Genomic DNA, 22,101 nt, shown 5'->3' on the forward strand with positions numbered 1-22,101 from the left:
GCTGGGCCGCTACAGCAATGCCGCTGTAAGGTACACAGGGTAGTCACTCTTTGTTGGCCGGAGAGAGCTCTCCGGCCAACAAAATAAAACCACCCTCAACGAGGGGTGGTAGCTTTGTCGGCGGGAGAGCGTCTTCCACCTACAAAGCGTTGTCCACACCGGCACTTTTCATCGGTAAAACTGTTGTCGGTCAGGGGTGTGGTTTTTTCACACCCCTGACTGACAAAAATTTTAATGACGAAAATGCAGCATAGACATAGCCTTACAGTAGAAGGTCAATGCTAGACCTGGAGAGCCATTCACATTAGGGTTCCCAATGTTACTGAGCTGAGCCTCAACAAGGCTCCCTCCCCCAAAGACAAGGTTTAAATCTAAAAAAACAAAACAAAACAAAAAAACCAAAATCACAAACACACACCAATTTAGTCTGTTTCTTTAGGCTAATCCTAACAAAGGATACTTCAACCAAACTGCTTCCTAGCCTGCTTCATCTCACTCTGTGTGTGTGTGTGTGTGTGTGTGTTTCAGACTTACTTTACAAATATCAATATGCCTTAGGAAGCCCTCTTTTCTTATTTTCCTGTAATTTAAATTTTTCAAAACTCACTCCATAATTTTTCTGGCATCAAAGAAGATTACAGAATGATTTCCCCCTCCTGCCCAAGAGGAACAATATTTTTAACCAGTCAATTCAAGCTGGCTAGAAGCAGGTCCAACTGATGTTAACTGGAAGAAGAATTTCTGGAAAATGTACCCAGGAAATGCAACCTCAGGGTGGCTGAGTTTGTCTGTAAGGAGTAGAGTAGAAAATAGAATGGGTTAGGCCCATCATTCTTCTCTTTTCTACAGATGTTACATTTCTCAGCTTTCTAAATAATTACTTTTCTAAAGGGATATCATACTTGTTAATTGCCGGGCTGCCACTATGTATTCCTGGGATGGCTGAGAAGGATGCAACTGCAACACGTCCCGTGAACAGCCTATCCATCTCTTTCATCCTAATTAACTCACTTACCTTGTGTTCCCCTGGCCTTTCTGTTGGATCCACCTGTTGGCTCATTCTATACTTATATTGTAAGTTCTATGGCATTGGAATCATGTTCAGGTTATACTTATGTAAAGTGCCTAGTACCATGCAGCCCCAATCCTTAACTAGAGTCTCTAGATGCTAACGCAATACAAATACTAAACAATGGAGGATGACAGCAAAGAAGTGTTAAAGGGTTAACATGCTGGCACTGTGAGTGTTAAACTAGTCTTGTTTAGCAACCAAACACCTGAGCTCTTCTTTAAAGTACTTTGAGAACTCATGTGTGACTCAGGGCTCAAGGATCTTGTCAAAAGTCTTCGGAGACTATCCTAATGAGTCCCTTGCTTTGAACATTGCTTTATTCTGCTGACCTACATGGTGAGCAGCCAGGTGTATGGGAACACAATAAATCTGAGCATGACATTCCAAGCTACAGAGATTTCCAAATAGCTGGTTTATTCAAAAAAAAGGAGGAGGATATTAAGAATGTGTAGACCATGAAGGGAAACAGAGCACAACTTTGTCTGCCCCAGAAGAGCAGCCCAAATAATTTATTGGAAGTGGAAAGGGAATGTTCATTACTGTCTTCAGTGGAGCTGGAAATTGGGTTGTGGCCTCTTTAAATTAAATCCCACAACTATAGGCAGAAGTGATTTTGTAAGATCACACGTGACATTTGTTCCAGTTTGAGAGGGGATGGGTCAGGCTCCATGGATACCTCAGAATTTCATACCTGTTATTGTGCAGCAAACCATGGCCATTTGGAACATCACATGATAGCAGGACTGAACTCAACAGCATCTGCTTCAAGAGAACAGCCTCCTCCCCCCAATAACTATTCTAAAAGGAGAAACTCTGAGTGGGATGGGACCTATGACACACAGCTGATTCCGTCACGTAGAGGGCAGCATTCACATTCATTCAAACTATCCAATACATCACAGCATGTACAAAAAAGAGGGAGAGGGAACAAATAAACTGTGTAAAGTGTTAAGAGATGAAAGACTGGAAGGATTAAAGTCTACAGTAGGTCAGAGCTTGTTACCTAACCTGAAGTATCAACACAGAGAGACTCCCCAGCTATGTAGATAAGACAACTCATTCAGTTCATCCATAGCACTACAGGTTAGACTAGGGGTAGTCAATTATTTTTTGTTAAGGTCCAAATTTCTTGGTCAAGGTATAGTCAAGGTCCAGACTCCAGAGAAAATAATAAGTAAATAAAAAGATCTCAGGTTCCATTCAAAAGCATCAGGTAGTCCAGATTTGGCCCATGGTCTGCTTATTGACTATTCCTGGGTTAGACCCCACGTTTATCTCCATCCCACACAAATTTAGTGCAATCTTAACTTTGATTAATGTGACTATTGCACACGAAAATGCAGGTTCATGAGAGCATGGAAATTCTAGTGCTGCCAAAAGAGCGTCACCTTCCAGAACTCAGCTCCTGGCACTAACAGTTTTCTTTGGTCCCTCATTTTGGGTTTATATCCTTCTCCTTTCAGCTCCAGTAGATCAAGCTGCACACAATATTAAGTAAAATAAAACAATATTTTAATCTAAATTCATTGGGGTGGAATGGTGGCAACTAAATATATTGGTATATGTCTCCATTTACTGAAAAACACAGTACCGTGTAAACTGGCAAACACAAAACAGGAAATGAGTTATTGGCTCATATTTTTACTGTGACACATTTTTCTCTGCATGTAGTTAGAAAATAGGCTTCTGTGTAGTTTTGTAGCTATTCAAGGTCAACTTTTCCAAGTGCTGAAATAATCTCATCTCCCTCCCCCTAAAATTACAAGCCACTTTCCTGTATAGCCAACATGTTGCTCATCCAGTAGTTTATCCCCTTGCTCCCAGGGGCGGCTCTAGGCACCAGCAAAACAAGCTGGTGCCTAGGGCGGCAAAATGTAGGGGGCGTCCCCTGCCGCCGGGGAGGGCGGGAGGCTGGGCCGGCGGACCTGCCGCAGTCATGACCGCGGCAGGTCCACCGGAGCCCGGGACGAGCGGACCTGCCGCAGGCATGACTGCGGCAGGTCAACCGGAGCCGTGGGACCACGGCACCTGCCGCAATCATGCCTGCGGCAGGTCCGCTCGTCCCGGGCTCCGGTTGACCTGCCGCAGTCATGCCTGCGGGAGCTTAACCGGAGCCGCGGGAAGAGGGGACCCGCCGCAGGACCGGGGAAGGGCGGCGCAGCGCACCGCGCTGCTTGGGGCAGCCTGATTTCTAGAGCCGCCCCTGCTTGCTCCTGATCATCTTTCAGGTTTGCCGTAGATATAGAACATGTTATAGAGCTATAACATGACAGTTTTTACATGAGTATCTCTTAAAGAGGGGTTATATGTTCATAAAAGGCCTACAGAAACAGCCCTTAGTTAAGCCACATATTCCTCCTGTCAAGGCAGATCTGCTTAGGGCCAGATTCTGACACTTTCTCACACTAAAGAGTACCTTATGCTACAAGTGGTCTCATTTAAGTCACCCTGTACTCAATGGAGCTACTTTTGGGATAAATTCCTGTCCACTAAGAGTTAGTGTATCACAATTTGGATTCTTATAACTCAATCCAAACGTGCCTTTAGGGTTTTGGTCCCAGGTCAAATCCAAAACTGGAAAGATGCCATTTTTCTTTTCTTCCAAGACTTCTGAATCTTGGTGAGTTCTTAGCACCACAATCAAGCCCTGTTCCAATCATGACTCTCTGAGGGCTGTTTGAGAGAAACACTTGAAGCAATCTTAATATGATCCTACGAACCCTGCAACTTGTCTGAGGTGGGACAGCAAAATTCTAAGATTAACTTTGTTAGATGCTGCAAAGAGATAATAGATGGATGGCCCTTGTCCACAGACAAGAGGAAATCATTCATCAGTGCCACCAGTTCCATCTGTCCTATACCCTGCCCCAGAGCCAGATTGGAATAGTTCCAGGATATTGGAAGTAGCTATGTGGGGCTGGAGATGTTCCTTAGTGAGCTTGCAAATTAGCTTGCTCAGGAATGGGACTCAAGATGCATCAGAGCACCAAATTCACTTGCAAATTCAGATGTAAGCTAGGCTTTAGTTGCTTGGCTAAGGAAGCAAACAGATCTTAGAGATCACATTATTTAGCCCTGATCTATATACTACAAACATATGTTGGTATAACTATGTTGTTCCGGGTTGTGGAAAATCCACAGCACAAAGAGATTCAGTTATACTGACCTAACTCCCAGTGTAGATAGCGCTGGTTGACTGGATGGCTTCTCCCATCAATACAGTTACCACCTCTCAGGGAGGTGGAGTAGCTACACCCATGAGAGCAGCTCTCCCACCAGTGTAGGTAATGTCTTTACTAAGGACTTGGCTACACTTACGGTTTGCAGCGCTGGTCATCCAGTTGTGTAGGAGCAGCGCTGGTGTGTGGCCACATTTGCAACATTTGCAGCGCTGTTGGGAGTGCTGCATTATGGGCAGCTATCCCACCATTCAAGTGGCAGCAACGTGCTTTTCAAAAGAGGGGGGTGGAGGGTGGTGTACTGTGACAGGGAGCGGGGAAGAGAGAGAGAGTGGATTTTTGGAGCCAACACTGTGTGTTAGTTTCCTGGATTGAAAAATCACAAAATGTCCGCGAGCCCTTAGTCTTAACTCTTAATTGCAAACAGCCTGCCTCCAACACGGACTCCCCGCTGTTTCACTCACTCCCTGTGGTGTACTGTGATAGGGAGCGGGGAAGAGAGAGAGAGTGGATTTTTGGAGCCAACAGTTTAGCTTCCTGGATTGAAAAGCACAAAATGTTCGTGAACCCTTGGTCTTAATTGCAAACAGCCTGCCTCCAACGCTGTTTCTCTGTCAAGCAAACATTCACTCCCTGCCTCTCATTTGATCGTTCACAGCCAGGTACAGATAGCTCCTGTTTGCTGTGATCAGTGTTTGTTTTTTAGATAAGCAGTTCAACGGAGCTCCGATCGGAGTTCACAACAAAACAAAGAGAGGCTGCATAACAAAACAAAGAGAGTAATTTAGTTAAAAGCTTTCTGGGATATCTCCTTATTCCCTGGAGGCCAATAAAAGCGCTGGTGTGTGTCCACACTTGATGAGCAGCGCTGGATCACCAGCGCTGCAATCGCTACACCCCAACCTGGCCAGGTGTACAGCCAGCGCTGCAGCCAGGGAGTTGCAGCGCTGGATGTGCCTTGCAGGTGTAGACGGTTACTAATTGCAGCACTGGAAAGCCTCTACCAGCGCTGCAACTTGCAAGTGTAGCCAAGCCCTAAGTGCTACAGCACTGCAGCTGTGCTGCTGCAGCACTGTAAGTGTACAAAAGCCCAAAGTCCCTCTGCTTACTCAGAGGATCAGACTTGCAAAGTTCAAGGAGTGTGCACAGATGAATACTAGCTGTTTTTATATATGAAGATCATGCTTCAACTGAGACAGGATTCCATATTGTACATTGAATGGAAGCTATTGATAAAGTTACTGGAAATCTCCAAGTGAAGCTGGCCCAAAGGAGTAATGGGATGAAAGTGAGGAAGTTTAAGCTCTCAATAAAAGGTCTCCCTTATTCTAGCCACCAGAACAAATTGCCTCTAAATTATTGCAAGCCTTAACCAATAGGTCCAGTGAGCTTTGATCTTTCCCCAGAATATCAAGATGTGATAGATTCTTCTGGTTGCCTGTATTGCAAGCTCTAAGGAACTTTGCAAGGATACAGTTAACCCACATCTTTTTATTTTACCAGAAGAAAGAATCTGAACCTCTGGCTTCAGAGGTATAAAGCTTAACATTCTAGCCTCCACTTAACAACAGGATTATGTATCAATGCCCCTACATTTCCTTTTTATTATTATTATTATTGTAGTGTAAGTCCTGTCCCCCACTCCACACCCCTGCTAGACAACTACTTTCTCCCAACACCAGACCCCAGGGCTCTGGCACTTCTCCCTTTGTTTGTGCTAGGATCATCTCCCTTCTCCTTTAGGGAACCTTTTATGGGAGTGCAGCTTCTCTGATCTGTGACCCAAATCCCTGCCATGAGACGCCTCAGGCCTAAGATCCAACAGAAGACCAGCTTAGAACAGCACAAGATAGCCCTCTAGACTGCAGCAAACCAGACTAAGCCCAAGCCCTTCCCACCAGTCAGTGACAAGCATTTAAGAACAAGGGCTTTCATTATCCCACATGCACATTTGACAAGTGCGAGGACAATATGGAGTCAAAAACAAACCCAGCACCAGTGTTTTCTCTGTTTTCTAAGTGGACTAAGTGCTGGTGAAAGGTGCTGGATTTGACACCTTGAAGCTCAGTTTATCCATGCAAAAAATACACACAATGTGCCCAAACCCTCATTCATTGGGGGCGATTGGTAGGGCTCAGAAGATGGTTCCCTTAAATCTTTTGGCTGGTGACATCTGAAAACGGGTGGGGAAAACAGACTCGGAGGCATCAGCAGGGCCAGTTTACAGGAGAAGGCTGTTATTATTGTCTGACAGAAAACAGGCCAGGCAGCAATGCTTGTGTGCCCTGTCTCCCCCAAGAAGCATCCACCTCTCTCTGCTGATACTCTGTTATTTTATGCAGATACTCGTTTCCTAGGAACTCAGCTGAATCAACTCATTTCACACAAGCTTCCCAGCAACCATGAGATAGAAACAGCATTCACATGCTAACTGGTCATTTGAAGATAAAAAGGCTTTATAAACTCCTTAGTCACCTAAGACCTGTTGAAGTAAATGGACAAATTTCCATTGACTTCAGTGCACTTCGGACCAGACCCCTAGTGTGGTCCTTCAAACAAACTCAAGACACTTAGGAGCCCTGATTCTCAAGTTTACATTAAGGATGATATAGGGAACAGAAATTCCATTTACATAATGTAGCTTAAATTTGGGACCTGGCTGATTCCATCCCTTCCATCATTCCTATGGTATCATGACCACTACTTTATTTACAGGAATCCACTTCATATTAAAGTGAAATAATGGCTGGCAGAGGAAATGATGCCATCCCCTTTGATTTTACTGTCTTAGTTCAGTCCAGATCCCACTGTGTAGTCTATTCATCACCAGCTGCACATCTGCCTGACAGCTTTAGGGAACTTTCTCAAGTAATAACTCCTGAATTTCTTTCCAGGTATTATGCTCCAGCTCTTTATAGTTTAGAGGATATTGCTCTATTTATTCTCAGTTTCATATCCCTCTTTATGGTTATCTACCATCATTGCCATCTTTCAAGTCATTGTACTTTAGGATAAGCCCTTCTGTATCTGATTACTGCACTGCTGCTTATTACTGGCTGTTTTCCCCTCTAAAGTCAGAATTATTTTACCTGCTTGCAGACTTCACTTCCACTACACCATTAAATCTAGCCACAGAATCCTAACAATGATCCCTGAGCCATCATCAGTTAGATTTCACCAAGACCATTGTCCACCATCGCCCTGGTGAAACTCTTCAGAGCTATCACCACCCTGTACCTTAAAAGTTATTTACAAAGGAAAAAAATATTGGATTGTGCCTTTTATTTGCTTTGTTAGGATATATAAAGACCTGGATATTTTATTCCCCACCAAAATATTATTTATTCTGCTTTTTATTTTTGTTTATTGAACCTTAAAGAGGAGTTACATATGTGTTAACAAAAGACAGTTTCAAGCTAATTGAGAAGGGAATTGATTTTTATTTAATCAAGTTTCACTTGCATAATTTCTCTGATGTAATGAACATACAGCTTTCCAGTTGTTCATAGAGACTTCCAAAAGGGGAAAAATGGATAGACAAGATCTAGACTGACATCCTGGCCTCATTGAAGTTAAGTGCAGTTTTAATATTGACTTCAGTGGGACCAGGATTTCACCCCTTAATTGCCAGTATAAAATAAGACATTCAGGCCTTCTTTATAGTATATGAATTAAGCAGTCTATATATTAGGGCTGAATGTTGAACAGAGAATATTTTAGTTGAGCCAAAGTCCTGGCAACATCAGGCTGTTAAAATCCCCCTGTAGCTTCAGTGGGATCTCGTATTCTTCACTCCCATGCTGCCACTAAATTCTTTGTAGCATTGCTGTGCAATGACGAACAGTTGCTGGGCTTCACCCTAGAAGTGACTTGGTGGAAGAATTCATTTCTGTAAGTATGTTGTTTGTATATCGGCTGGCGAGGTTCTTTGAGATCATTCTGGATTAAAGCTGTTCTAAAGGGAAAGTCATTGCCATATGGTTTTAAACTCAGAAACTAAGAGCTATAATCATACAGCTTCAACTTCTCCACAACCAAGTTCAAATGTCCTCCAATTATGATTATATATTAAAAGATCTATAAAAGTGAGCTCTACTTTGTCATTTTTCTAGTGTCCTTTATGGTGAAGTGTGCAGCTACATGACTCCTTCCATGTCTAAAACCTTATTCCTCCAGCCTCTCAATAACCCTGTCCCTAATTGTAACCCATAGCTGACAATTCATTGCTCTGATAGCCACAGCCTTTCAAACAAAATGTATACTACTAGAAAAATCCATCTTTATTTTCTTTTCTATTTGTTCTTCTTGTCTATAACTTTCTCATGCCCTCCATTGTCTGAAATCAGTTGTGTTTCTATTTGATTTTAGTTCTGTTCTTCCAAACATTTTGCTTTCCCATACTTTAGCAGTTATAACATGTAATCAAGACTCCTGGGTTTTAGTCTCAGTCCTACCACTGACTCAATGTGCAGCCCTGAGGAGGTCACTTAACCTCTCTGTACCTAAGTTTATTCTTCTGTGACATGGAAACAATCATTTAGCTACCTCACCAGGATGTCATGAGACCTACAGTCTTCCAAGCACTTTAAGAACCTCAAAGGGAAGGCGGTCCAGGATTGCTTAGTATCCATCATCCACAAATGATTCCACTCGGAGGCCCTGGGACTCTTAATCCAGTGTTTCATTGTTTTTTTCCTAGTCAGCATTGTGTATTTCACCAGACTAGAAATCTCCCTTCTCATTAATCTTGCTGAACAGCTCTCCTCTCCGAGCTCTACTGCACACGATTTGGGATTCCTCATTCCTGAATATCCTTCAAAAGGAAAATCGGTTTTAAGTGTCCCCATTACTCACATATTTAGAGATGTCAAAGCAAGGCCACCACGCAACTCCCAATGCATTTTAGAACTCTGAATTCACACCAAAAAGGCAAAGAGAGACAAGCAGGCAGCCTCTTACTAGGAGAGTTATCACTCAGGCAGGCCTAATACAGAAAGCTATGGAGAGGGCCAACACAGGCAGGGAGAAAAAAAAATTACTAGAAAACCTGATAAATTTAAAGTTGGGTGAACATCAAAAGGTTCCATTTGAATAATTAGTCGGGTTTAGAACTGGATCCTTCATCTGAGGTTTTAATGATGATAAGAGAACAGAACTTTGTGCCTTGCCCATGAATCTAAGTTACGTTTCCTCTCTCCAACCTCCACAATTTATATTAGACCATTTTACCCTTAAGCTGTAGGGTTTCCATAGCATAAGAACTCAACTCCCTGAAGCTTTGCCCAGAATTTTTCTGAAGTTAGAAAAAGTCATCTTTACATTCTCACACAAACATATTTTCCTGCCCTTCCATGTCTCAGATAAGCCCAAACATGCCAAATTGCTAGAAATGGAGGGGGGAGATGCTTGGATCCAGGCACATCTTCACAAAATCCCATGATCAATGTGCTTCCTTTATTTCCAACTGGACCAGAATCGGGTGATACTGAAAATCTCCGGAGAAAGTTTGTGCACATGGCATATCCTGATGCGTTTTGTAGATTCAAGAACTTTCGATAATTTGGATAAGCTTTAGAGTCAAGTGTTAATTTTTTCTTTATATAGAATATCTAAAAACTCTGAATCCACCCGTCATTAGAAAAGATATGTATGACAAAATTAGCTTCAGGAACTATCCCCTTGGACCATTAGATAATTTAGTACATCCCCTTTGCCAGGATGAGATTGTTCCCTGTCGCATATTCATGCTTTGTCCAATCCAGTTTAAATGAACCAACCAATTTGCCTCTCTCAAGAGAAATTGACCTTCTTGACAAACTCCTTAAAAACTAGCTACGTGGAATAACTAGCATCTAAATATGCTACAGGGAACTAGAGGAGACCAGTTCCTTTAAATTGCTTTTTCTTCAAGTCAGTATATTTTATATTGTTTTATAGCCAATACAAAAAACCTGCCACTCCAAATAGGTTACACTGGTGATAAACTTCAATACATTAAGTCTTATGCATAGGCTGTTTTTTGAAGACTTAATATAAGCCATGCTCATTATCCATAAAGTGTTATTGAATCAGGTCTTAAAACTTTATGCAGCTTTTGTGTGTAGAAATAAGAAAGGATTTTAGATTGGCAAGGCAAGGGAAGAAAAGTCATGCCCTGTGGCTGATCCAGAAATGCTCAGATGATTTAAAACCTTAATTACTCCTGGAAAGTTAGCACTTCAAATGTTATCATTTGCACTTCACTCTGAACTCAGCAGAGTGGAATGAATGGGGATGCAGTGATAATAATAATAAAAAAGGTTCTTTTCCGTTTATTTTTGGAGAGGAAACCATTAGGAGGAATGTGAGACACAGGATGTTACTTTCAAGTGAATTCAGTGCTGGTGAATGGTGTCCTATTGATGGAGCCAGAAATGGGAGTTCTAGCCTTATAACAGGTACAGCATCGCAGGCTCTCTCACAGAGCCCTATTAATGAGGCTCATCCCCAGTGCAACCTTGCATAATGCTTGCTGCATGCTTGGGAGCTTCCAAGAACACAGTACAATGCACACGACAAAAGATGCCAGTTTCCCCCTCACAAATAAAGCCTCTTTTCAAAAGGAAATAGGAGGGCCTTGTTGAGATGGATCCTCTAGATATTCTTTAGGCACTAATAAGAGAAAGTCCTGCAAAAATTGCAGGTCCTTGATAGCAACAAAAAAGCTTTGCTTCCTCTCACACTCCAGGCTGGAACAGGGCTTTTCACAAGTACAGCCATTCCAATCTCAGTAGGTTTGGCAGCAGACAACTCCCATGTAAGATATCAATTAACAACAACTATCTACCTACATATATATTACACACACACTACTGTAGAGAGGAAACACTTATTCCTGAGGGCAAAACAGCAACCTCCAGGGTGGTCTAACGCCTGACACCTGTGTAGAGCAACTGTTTATGTCAGAATGTGGCTGCAGAGGTCAAAGGAGCACCTTCCACATTGGAAGGTGAGGTTCTGGCCTGCAGGGACAGAGAAGGAGCTGCTGTTTGTAGTCAACAACAAGCGGTGCCTTCTGCTGTATTTGTATTATGTGTTCTTTCAGTACAAATAACCAAGTTACTTTAATGCACAGACCACCACATCTCTCTCTGCCTCCTGATCCCACTGCCTAGTTCCCACAGCCCCACACCTAAATCAGCAACTGATGCCAAACCTTCTCATTCCTAACCAGGGGGAAAACACTGAAGCGTTTTACAAGCTTACAAGTGCGGCAAGGGTCATCCCTTGCCACTGATCCAAGCACAATATTCCCCACTGCAGTCAATAAGGAGTTCAGCGGAAAAACTGATGGTAGGCTCAAGTAATATTTTTACTTTAATAACTGATGCAGCAAGCCCAAAGGTGCCAGGGCTATGAACTGCCAAGCCCAGAGGTGCTGGAGCTCAGCCCTGGCAAGCCGTAGCACAAATTAAGCACTGATGGTAGGACAGAATGCCAAACATATAAATCATTTAAGGTGACCTTCAAAAGGAAAATAGAAATTGGGTTTGTAGTTTGAGGCTTTTGTTTGTTCGCTCCCTTGTGTATTCTAATAAACACCTGATTTTTTTGGCTTAAGTTTTGCTTGCCTTTTATATTAGGTAAGAACAGGATTGGGTCTAGCTTACTTCTCCCAAAAGACTATACTAACAGCTGGAGGAGTTTTCAAATAACTTCAGGGGTACCCTGAAATTAAACTTGATTCATAGGGAAGGCAAGAGAACTTTTTAAGACTTCAAAATTCATTTGTCTGTTTGGCTTTGTTAATATCAATTTAATTCAAACAGCTGGGAGAAGAGTTGGATTTTCTTAAAACATGAATAATCCTGCCTCTCTGTTAAGGGCTGAGACAACTTGGAATGCACATACAAAACCCAAAACAAGTCCTCCAATAAAATTAGGGAATACCAGGCAAGCAAGGAGAGGAGCAAAGTGAGAGGTTGTCTGTGAATGGGGCAGGGAAGAGGGTTAGGGTAGCATGGGGTTTCTGGGAAGCCTTTGGGGCTGGAGCTATGTTGTGTTTTGGGAGCATACCTGTCAGCCTTCAAATCTGTCAGCCAAGCCTTCAAAGTATGAAAAATGGCTGAAATGTGGCATATCAGGGTTTTGTTGCACCTCACATCATAACTGACAGATAGAGATTTTTTTTTTAAATCTAAAACTTATTTTCAAGGGTCTTCCTTCACTGTGTGAAAGAAATAGACCAGTTTTGTGACCTGCTACTGATGGGAGAGTTGAGCAGGAAGGGTGTTCCTGTTAAGCTTACATAAAAGCATTAAATTGTTTTTATTTAAATGTTACATAATACCATAATGAGAGGCTGCTGTAAGCTGCCACTATCTGACTGGCTCTCTGCAGTCCAGAGCACCACCTTCCACTATAGTCAATAGCCTTTGGCCTCAGCAGTAACATCACTAATTGTAACATGACAACAGCAGATGCTTCACACAGATGGGGGGTTGCAAAAAGGGTCCCCTGCCAGGGATTCTCCTGGGATACCAAGAGAGGATATTTGGGGGTCCAGGCTGCCTCCCTTACAGTTAAAGCTGATATTCTCACCTCTCCCCCACACATTTAATTCAGTCCTTACACCCTCAGTATAGAGAATTAAGCCATCCCACCCCAACACAGAGAATTAAGGCACAGCCCTACCTCCCTACAGGGTTCCATTGCTGCTGTCCTAGGCCCCTGCTTGTCTCTCCAAGGAACAGAGAGGAAGCCTAGCTGCCAAAAGCAGTTTTCCAGAAGTAGGGGCAAAGTTGGAGGGAGCAGGGTGAGCCAGTACATCTTCCACAAGAAGGAAGGGATGGAACCTCCCAGCCTTCAAAAATCTCTCTCCTCCTGTGAGCAGACCAGCCGCCTACCCCTTAAAACCAGCTGTGGTCTCCCACCTGTCTTCTGTTTGTATAGGAGTGAGAGAGGATCAGGAGCCTAAAGTTGCACTAAGAGTCTCCTCAGACTTTCCTACCCCTACAAGCAAACTGCTGCTGCTGCTCCGCCTGTAGTATACCAGCATAGCTTGTTGTGCAGGGCATGAAAGCCTGCTGTGATGCAGAAGGTCTCTCATTATGTGGTATACCTGGGAAGCATGAGGGACAAACAGGACCATGTGGGTGGCAATGTGGGGGGATAAGTAAGGTTTCTGGCAGGAGGCCCGTGAAAGGGGAAGAGAAGAGCTGCCCCCTGACAAGCCACTTATAGTCTGTCAGAGTAACAGTTTTCATGTGAAAAACCAGAGGTAGGAGCATGCATGTCTCTCTCCCCTACAAGTTAGTAAATATGAAAAGGAGGCGTGCCAATTGTTAAAGCTGAATTCAGTCTCTGTGTAAAACAGAGGGAGCTGAGACCATCTTGAAGTACAAGTCTCCAAGCAATCTTATCTATGGCCTCACTATCAGAGTCTCCATGATGCGGCAGTTGGGAGAGCACCCATTACATCTTTGGGCTTTGAGGAATTTGATACTTTTCAAAGTTAAAAAGTTACACCAAGGAAATCAAGCAGAAGATTAGCAGGAACTATTTGCCAGGAGACTTATTCTGAACTGTCCATATGTAGAGGATACATGGAATTCCTTTTCTTTAAACATTGTATTAACCTTTTGCTGATGGAAAGAGATTGCTGATCAAGAGCTAGATGAGGTCAGTGCTGCAATTATATTTCAAATCCCCTTCAAACAAGTCTCTTTCAGCATGAAAGAAAAGAGTTGAAAAAATGATTTGTTGCTGAAATTGAGTCTTTTAGAAGAATAATTAACCTTTAATAACTATTCTGGCCTCGTCTTAAGCCCTGAAAAGTAATCCTTTCTCATTAGCTTCAAGTTTAATTAGCATCAATAACAAAACCTCCCTCAGAAATAACCATATCATCATGCTCCCTAATGACTGCATACTTTAATACACAGTGCTACTAACAAAGGCCATAGGGCAGTTTCTGAAGACAGAATTTGAGGCCCCCAACAGAGCAAAGTTATCTTAGTTCCTTTTGAGAACACAATTTAAATCACACAAAAAATGAGCTGGTGAGGAACATACCAAGAAGTAGATTTGTCTAAGGGGTGGGAGCTGAGGAAAAAACTTTTTTTGGCAGGTGGTGAGGGGGATGTTTGTATAGGATCTAGGCAGGCATCGTTTGGTGTTTAGAGAACAAGATTTTGGGGTTCTATTCCTGACTTGCTATATAATCATGGGCAAAATACAGAGAATTTCTATGCCTTAATTCTTGCTTCTTGGCTGGTTGGAGAGAGTAGAGTGTAACAGTATTTGACATTCTCTATGAGAAGACTATCCTGCACTTGCAGGCTGGTTTAATTATCTAACAAGGTTTTTCCAACTCTAAATTTTATGAGCAGTCTGTAAAATGGATATAAATACTCAGTATTGTCACAGAGCTGCTAAGGCTTAATTAGCACCTGCAAAGCACTTAGAGATTCTCAGATGAAAGGCATTCTAAAGCACCAGGCATTTTGGTCTTTATTTAATGGGAATTGGTAGAAGTGAGAGAACCCAAGTGCATGGATTCTAATCTAAGTTCTTAAAAGAAGTCAGAACTTCCATATGCTCAAGTGTGTCATAAGCCTTATAGTGCTTACAGCTAAGAGATTGGAAAAAAGTGATGAAAAACATTTGAAGATATAACAGCACTAAAAATAGTGTGACGAGAAGGGGAGAATCTATATTTGCCAATGCATATGGTATTTACAACTCCATAGGAACTTTGCCTTCTACTTTGCAATATATATGAAGTGTAGAGTTGCCTCTCTATAATTAAAACAAAGGAAACAAGTGCATGGGGCCCCCTTATAGCATTCAGCAATGACAACTTATGCATCTGTTCTATACAGGCCTTAGGGAAAATGGCACCCAGGGTGAACTTGCATTTTGGTACCCTGGCCCCTGTGGGCATGGCACCTCCCAGTGCCCCTGGCCCCCATGGGCTCCCCACCCTCCCATCTAACACCTGCACTGTGCCCCCTTTGCCCCAATGCCTGCTCCCCCTCCTGCACCCCTAATCCCTACACCCCTTCACTCCCAAACTCTGCACCCTCCTGTGCCCCTCACCCTAAACTGTGCCCCCTTCACCCCAACCCCTGCACTCCCCTCCTGTGCCACAATCTCTCTACTCCTTCACTCCTACTCTCTGCACCTCCCTCCTGAGTCCCCAACCCCTGCACTGTGCATGCCTCCTGCACCCCAACCCTTGCCCTCCTTCTGCACCCCAACACCTGCCTCCTCCTGTGTCCCAACCCCTGCACTGTGTCCCCTTCATCCCAACCCCACCCCTCCTGTGCCCCTAACCCCAGCACTGTGTGTGCTCCTTTCACCTCAACCCCTGCACTCCCTTCCTGCACCTCAACCCCTGTACTGTGCCCACTTCACTCCTACCCCCTGCACCTCCCTCCTGAGCCCCTAACCCCTGCACTGTGCCCCCTTTGTCCCTAACCCTTGCATCCCACTCCTGGATGCACAAAGCAGCTGGCATTTCTGCTTGCTCTCCCACTGGACTGCTGCTCCTCTGCCCCACACAGCCCTAGGAGGCTGTGAGGTGGGGAGCAAGGAGTGATGTTGAGGCTTCCTGCATCCAAGTCACTTTCCCTGTGGGCTGTGTAAGGGGAGGGCAGGAGAGCAGCAGCTCCTGATGCCTCAGCACAGCCCAAGTGGTGAAATGACCTGGATTCAGGGATCCCTGGTGTGTGTGTGTTATGGGGAGTGTGTGTGTGCCTGAGTGAGTGAGTGCACTGTCTCTTCAAGACAGCACTCAGGGTCAGGAGCCTGAACAAGGCTTGTTCAGACACAAGCAGCTGCCAGCAGCTCCGGACCAGAGAGGCAGCAGCACATACAGATTCCCCCTGTCCTGTCACTTCAGCTTAGTGGAAATCATATACACAGGTGGGGGAGATGGGGACACCCCACCATCAGCTCACTGCTCCCCCTGCAAAGCAGACAGGAGGACACTCCCAATCCAAAGTGGCCAGTGGCAACTTCAGGGGCGGCCGGCAGGGGAGCAGGAACAGCAGCAGCTGCACATGTGGAACAGGGCAAAGGAGGAGCACCCCTGCTCCAGAGGAGTCACCTGGCTCTGACGGCTGGTCACCCAACTGCAGCTCGTGTCTCTCCCACTCCCTCATGCTGCTGCTGCTGCTTGCCTGCCTATAGTGCCACCTCCGTCAGCCTAGCTAGTCTCTCCACAGCAGGACAGGTGGGAATCCAAAGCCTGTGCACAGCACCCCACTGGGCAGGGGCCCATACAATCCACCCCAAAGGTTGTCCCTAGATACACCATGCATCACCGTAGCAGGAGACTATCCTCACCTATACACTGTGTTTAGGAGCTCTCTATCCATGGTCTCCTTTCTGGTCACCTGCTGCAGAGTCACACGAATCCCCCAGGTCCAGGCTATTAATTGAAAATGGGATTGCAGTTTTCTCCAGGTGCATAATTTTGAATGTGTGAAATTGGAGAGCTGCTTGTTACAGGGAAGATGTGTGCAGGAGAAGGCTGCAGCTATTCACTTGACTACAATATGTTACCGCATGGGAAATCCAAGTCTGAAACAGACTTAGCACACCTCTTCTTCTTGGGCCAGCATGGAGGTGCAGCCCACTCTGCCTTACTATGGGTGGTTTGATTTTGCTGGGACCAGAACTGGAAATATGAGGTGGGAAGCTATTCTCATGGTGTTTCCAGCAATGACCAGAAGTCTCATGTAAAAAGTCTATTTTCTGAAGGTTGCCAGCTCAGTTCTGCCCTCAAGTGGTTCTGATGGTTTGAAGCCTTCAAATGCCACTTCTCAGATGGGCCATGGAATAAGCAGATGTGGTGTTCTCTCTCAATCTCCCCGATTTACGTTGTTACATTATAATTCAGTAATTAAATATTACTTGGCCCAGAGAAAGAATGAATTTCAGGTGGTACCAGATCCCTGTTCAAATCCCTTCTCCTCAGCAAACAGAGGAGAACTTAAACTAGTTGTCTCCCATATCCCAGGTGAGCACTCTAACCATGGCACTGAAGATTAAACATTTGCCAAAGTCCCACACATAGAAGTCAGACAATATATCCAAGGCCCAGCTCCACAAAAGGCTCTTAGGTGTTGCAATGGTGACCATTGCAAAGCCAAACTGTTAAGTGCCTAGAAAAATCACAGCAAACACCACCTCAGCAGTTTTGTATAGATAAAGGTGGCCTCTGTGCATGTCCATTGGATTAGGCCCCACATGAGTTAGGCAGAGTAACACCTATAATCCCCAGGTTCATGGATCACTCTGGGACTTAGGTGGGAGATAGGCATCCAGATGCCTACAGTGAGGCAGCAGCATGAGGTAGAAATACAGGTGCCTAGGGAACTTTTACTGCAAAAACTTAGGCACTGAACAAAATTGTGTGCCTACAGGGTGAGGCGGCAGACCAGTGGGAGTTTCAGGGATTGCAGTGGTGCCTAAAAACGTGATGGGGTGTCGTGCCGAAATACCTCTGTGAAGCCAGGACTGAACACTTCAGTTTGGTCCTAAAACAGGGTGAAATTTCAGAGAAGAGGATTGTGTTTTTTTCCCAAAAAGCAGAAACATGAATTTGTTATACCACAGCAGGCATGGTAGACCAAAAAAAACCCTGAGATTACACTGAAGTTTCTGGTTTCTGGGAAAAGGCGGGTGTGGGGAAGATGTATTCTGATTAGCACAGGAAGATTGTACATCTGACTGCTTTTTTCTACTTAGAGCTTACAAAAACTTTGGGGTTCGGTCTGTAAGATTCATGCTCTCTCTGTAACAGCCTCATGATGCTAATATGATGGCAGCTTTCCCCTAAGGATTTCAAAAAGGGATTAAAATTTATCCCCACTTTACTTATGGGGAAGGTAACACACAGACAAATGCTGGATGTTACAGATTTGCCCAATGTCACACAGCAAGTCAATGGCACAACTGCATATAGAAAACACATCACTCCTGACAAGTTCACTGCTCTAGCCACTAAACAATGCTGCCTCCTGCATGATCTGTCTGTGCCACACACTCCATGATGACCCACACCCCCAGTTAATATAGTTGTATGTGGAGTAAGTTAGCACAGAATTTGATTCTTAGTTTCCCCTCTGTGGAGCACCTTGAGATTCTCTGGCAAATACGTGCTATGTAAATGCAAAATATTATTCAGTATTCTGTTCTTGCAAATCAAGGATCCTTTTCACCTTTGATAAACAGACTTTCCCAAGTTTGCCACCACCTCTGTACAGTACTTTGTTTTTTTTCAGTGCCTATTCTAGGGTAATAAATTGGCTAATTTAGTCTACCACTCCCATCTACTGGATGCAACCAAAGTACATAGTGTGTCAGAAGCCCTATATTGTTAGCAGCTAAAGGGGATTCTCTTTTAGCACAATTGACAGGGGTTATAGCTTCAGGAAGATCTAAGTTCTGGCCATGCAGTCACAGTGAATTTCTGAGCAACCATGGTATGCAGCATAGTGACAGCTATGAAATTTCTAGACAGACACAGTCATAAATCAAAATCCTTATGTATATTAGACTTTATTCTCAAAATGTGTTTCTTGCCTAAATATTTAAACACATAAATAACCTCCAGCCATTCCACCTTGTCATTTTAAGCTTCCTGACATTTATTGTTTGGAAGAGAAGAAAGGTCAGACTTATCAAATCTGCATTTATGCTTCCATGACATTTTTCTCCAACCAAATTTTTCTGAATTAGAGAAACAAGACAAATGTGGCACATTTCAGAAAGGACCTTTCTGAGCTAGGCATTTCAGTCTGTACAGCAACACTTATCTCTGAAGCTAATTCAGAAGGACAGTACTGTGATCCAGGGGATAGAGCAGGATTTGGAAGCTAAGACCTGGGTTCCAGCTCCTCCACTGAATTGTCATGTGCCTGGTCACTGCGATGGTCACTGAAGACAAAAAATTTTTAAAAGTGTCTAAGTTTGGGTGCCTTAAATTTTGAGTGACCAGCCCGGGTCAGTTGGACCCTGATAATCAGTGGTGCGGAGCCTCATTGCTTCAGTTCGATTGTTGCAACTCAGCAATTCTGAAAAAAAAATAATCAAGCCCACCATTGTGTCTCAATTTGGGCATGCAACAATGGAGGCACCCAACATTAGCCAATACTTTGAAAAATATTGATCTTAGCATCTGGAGCAAACAGATGTTATCTATACCAAAATATAGATAACATGGAGATAATGATGCAGATCTTCCTATGACCTCTGTGGATAAGTGCAAAATACCATTACACTTTTCTCACCCTTCTATAGCTGATTCACATGTGTACGGCTCACAGGCAGATCATGATTTCTCAGATAATATTCATGCAAGATGCACTGTGAACCAAGTGACCCGACTAAGTTTGGATACAATTCAAACACACCGTGCACAACAGGTTTATCAACTGTCTCGGATTTTGAACAATGTCTTTGCATTTGTAGAATACATTGTTCAAGTCTTCCATCACCCCGGGTGAAGGAGATATTTATTCTCCATTTTTACTGCTGGAAGAAGTAGAGCCACAGCAAGGAGAGTAGGGAAAATATCTTAAGAGCATGCTGTGAATATTCACGCAAATAAAAAACCGAATGCGCTTTATCTATATTTGTGCCCCTTTTGTATTTCCTTGCCATTAATATTTTAGTGCATGAGTTCACTGGCAGGAATGTTCATGAGAGCAGTGAGTTTTAAACAATAGTAAAAGGAAATTTGCAGAAAGCAAAATTGAAATCAAACACATATATTTGCATCAGAAACCTGATTTTAAAGAGTGCTGCCCCAAGTGCAGACAAGAAAAGCCCCAATTTACACTGGTTGAGCTTACCTTGGCTTTAAGCAGTGGTAAATCCAACTGGTGCCAATTGTGGTTTTCCTTGGGGTTTGCACTGGTGCGGTTACAATACCAGCCAGCCACTGACTGCTAAACCCCAAGTCTAGACAAAGAGTCAGGAACTAGGGACGAACCACTTGCACTAAAAGGAAGCACTTCAGAAGCTGTGCTGCAAGGGGTTGATCCACTGAAGTTAATGGGAGTTTTACCATTGACTTAAGTGGGAACAAAATCAGGTCCCAGGTACATAGTTGGGATGTAGGAGAATGACAGACAGACACTAATGAGAAAGTGATTGAACCCCTACCTCTACCTACTCCCTGCCCTTAGGGCAGCTGGATTCACTACTGCCCAGCCTCAGCTTAGTTGTTGGGAAGCAAATGGCAACAAATAGTAAAGACAAAAGTAAAAATATGAGTGAAATCCTGCACCACTGAAATCCTTGGCAAAATTCCTATTAACTTCAATAGGGCCAGTATTTTACCCACACAGTCCAGTTTTCATTCACACAAAGGTCACTTTAAAAAATATTTTTGCATCCCCTTTTCTCTGCCGGAATGGTGTAAAGGGGCTTTAGTGTAAATGAGAATCAGGCCCATGGTAGCAGCACCCTGCAGCAGTACAATTTAGTTGCTAGGAAAGTGTCAGTATTGCAATAGCTCTGGTAGAGACACCGCTAAGTGGTGAGTGCTGAGAAGACAGCTGCTGTTTCAGACATGACACATGTGGCAAGTTAGTATCATTCCATGTGAAGACCACAGAGCAGAAGGAATGTCTCCCCCAGCCAGAGAGGGATAAGTTATGCATTGCTATTTAAAAATTATAATTGGAATTTTAAATCTATTTTATGAATGGAAGTACTTTGGCCTTTTGAGGAAGGTATGAGTCATTTTCATCCCACTGTGCCCCCTTTTTAATGAACATTTCCCACCTTAGCATATGTAAGTAGTAATTAATCACAGGAAGTTATTTTACAGGCATCATAGCTTATTAAATCTTCTGACTAGACTCACAAGAAACCCACTTAACATTTGTAGACGAGGTGTCCTACTGTAAGTGTGCTGGCTACCTGTGCCGTTAATATATGAGAGAATGCCTGGTCTAGTAATTAGAGCATAGTGGATTATCCGGGTAGTTGTAGATCCATTGGTTATGCTACTAGACATCTTCTAAGCTACCCTGCTCCATGCTGCCACAATGGTGTCTTCATGTCTGTTCCACTGCATGGAAGGGGGCATTCACTCCCTGCAAAGAGGGCTGGCACAAGGTCTATACACTACTTAAATCCCATTTACCCTCAGGTGGAACTGACATGCAGTGGAACTGACATGGAGGAATCTTCCACACAACCTGCATAAGTAATCTGTGGCCAGTCTCTGTGGCACCATAGAGCAGATGATTTACGGTTGATTCATGGAAGGGTTAGTAGCATGGCCAGTGGCTTCACAGCTATGCAGATCCACTCTAACTTCTAGACCACATACCCTATCATGACTCCAGAAGGCATAAGTTGGTCTTTAGTGGTGCATAGGTGATGAACAGGCCTTCTGTGAAGGGTGAAATTTCACCCTTAGAGTATTTCATGTCCATGGGAGTGGGACAGTAATTTGGCCCTGAGAATTTTTGTAGGCATATTTTGTGGAAGTTCCTGTAACCTTTATGGTTTGTTTACTGAACAACAATGGTTCCCTCAGTACCATCCTTTATTATTTTTTCTCTCTCTCCCCGCCAAACACAATTATGTGTGGAAACATCTCTTAGCAAGACTTGTTGACACGGGGGAGGGCTAACTCACTAAATATCCTTGAGTGAGTGGGACAGCTAAAGAATAAAGCAAAGCCAAACACAGTTTAGCCACTTCTGGCTCCCTCCCCATGTAACCAAAATTTAATCTCAGACCATTTGGCAAAAATATTTAATTATGTCTGTACAAGTGTGTCTATGCTGCAGTTAAACCTGTGGTTGGCCCATGCCAGCTGACTCGAGCTTGCAGGGCTCC

General features: G+C 43.7%; 1 protein-coding gene across 1 annotated transcript in view; it reads right to left on the reverse strand.

Moving 5' to 3' along the window:
* Window positions 1-13,099, reverse strand: part of ALK (ALK receptor tyrosine kinase) — a 576,734-nt gene extending 563,635 nt beyond the window's left edge. The window contains exon 1 of the mRNA XM_045010420.1: window positions 12,925-13,099. The gene's annotated coding sequence lies outside the window, so the exon portion shown is untranslated. The remainder of the gene's footprint in view (window positions 1-12,924) is intronic.
* Between the last annotated feature and the right edge of the window lie 9,002 nt (window positions 13,100-22,101).

This window comes from Mauremys mutica, chromosome 3 (assembly GCF_020497125.1).
Source record: "Mauremys mutica isolate MM-2020 ecotype Southern chromosome 3, ASM2049712v1, whole genome shotgun sequence".
NCBI lineage: Eukaryota > Metazoa > Chordata > Testudines > Geoemydidae > Mauremys > Mauremys mutica.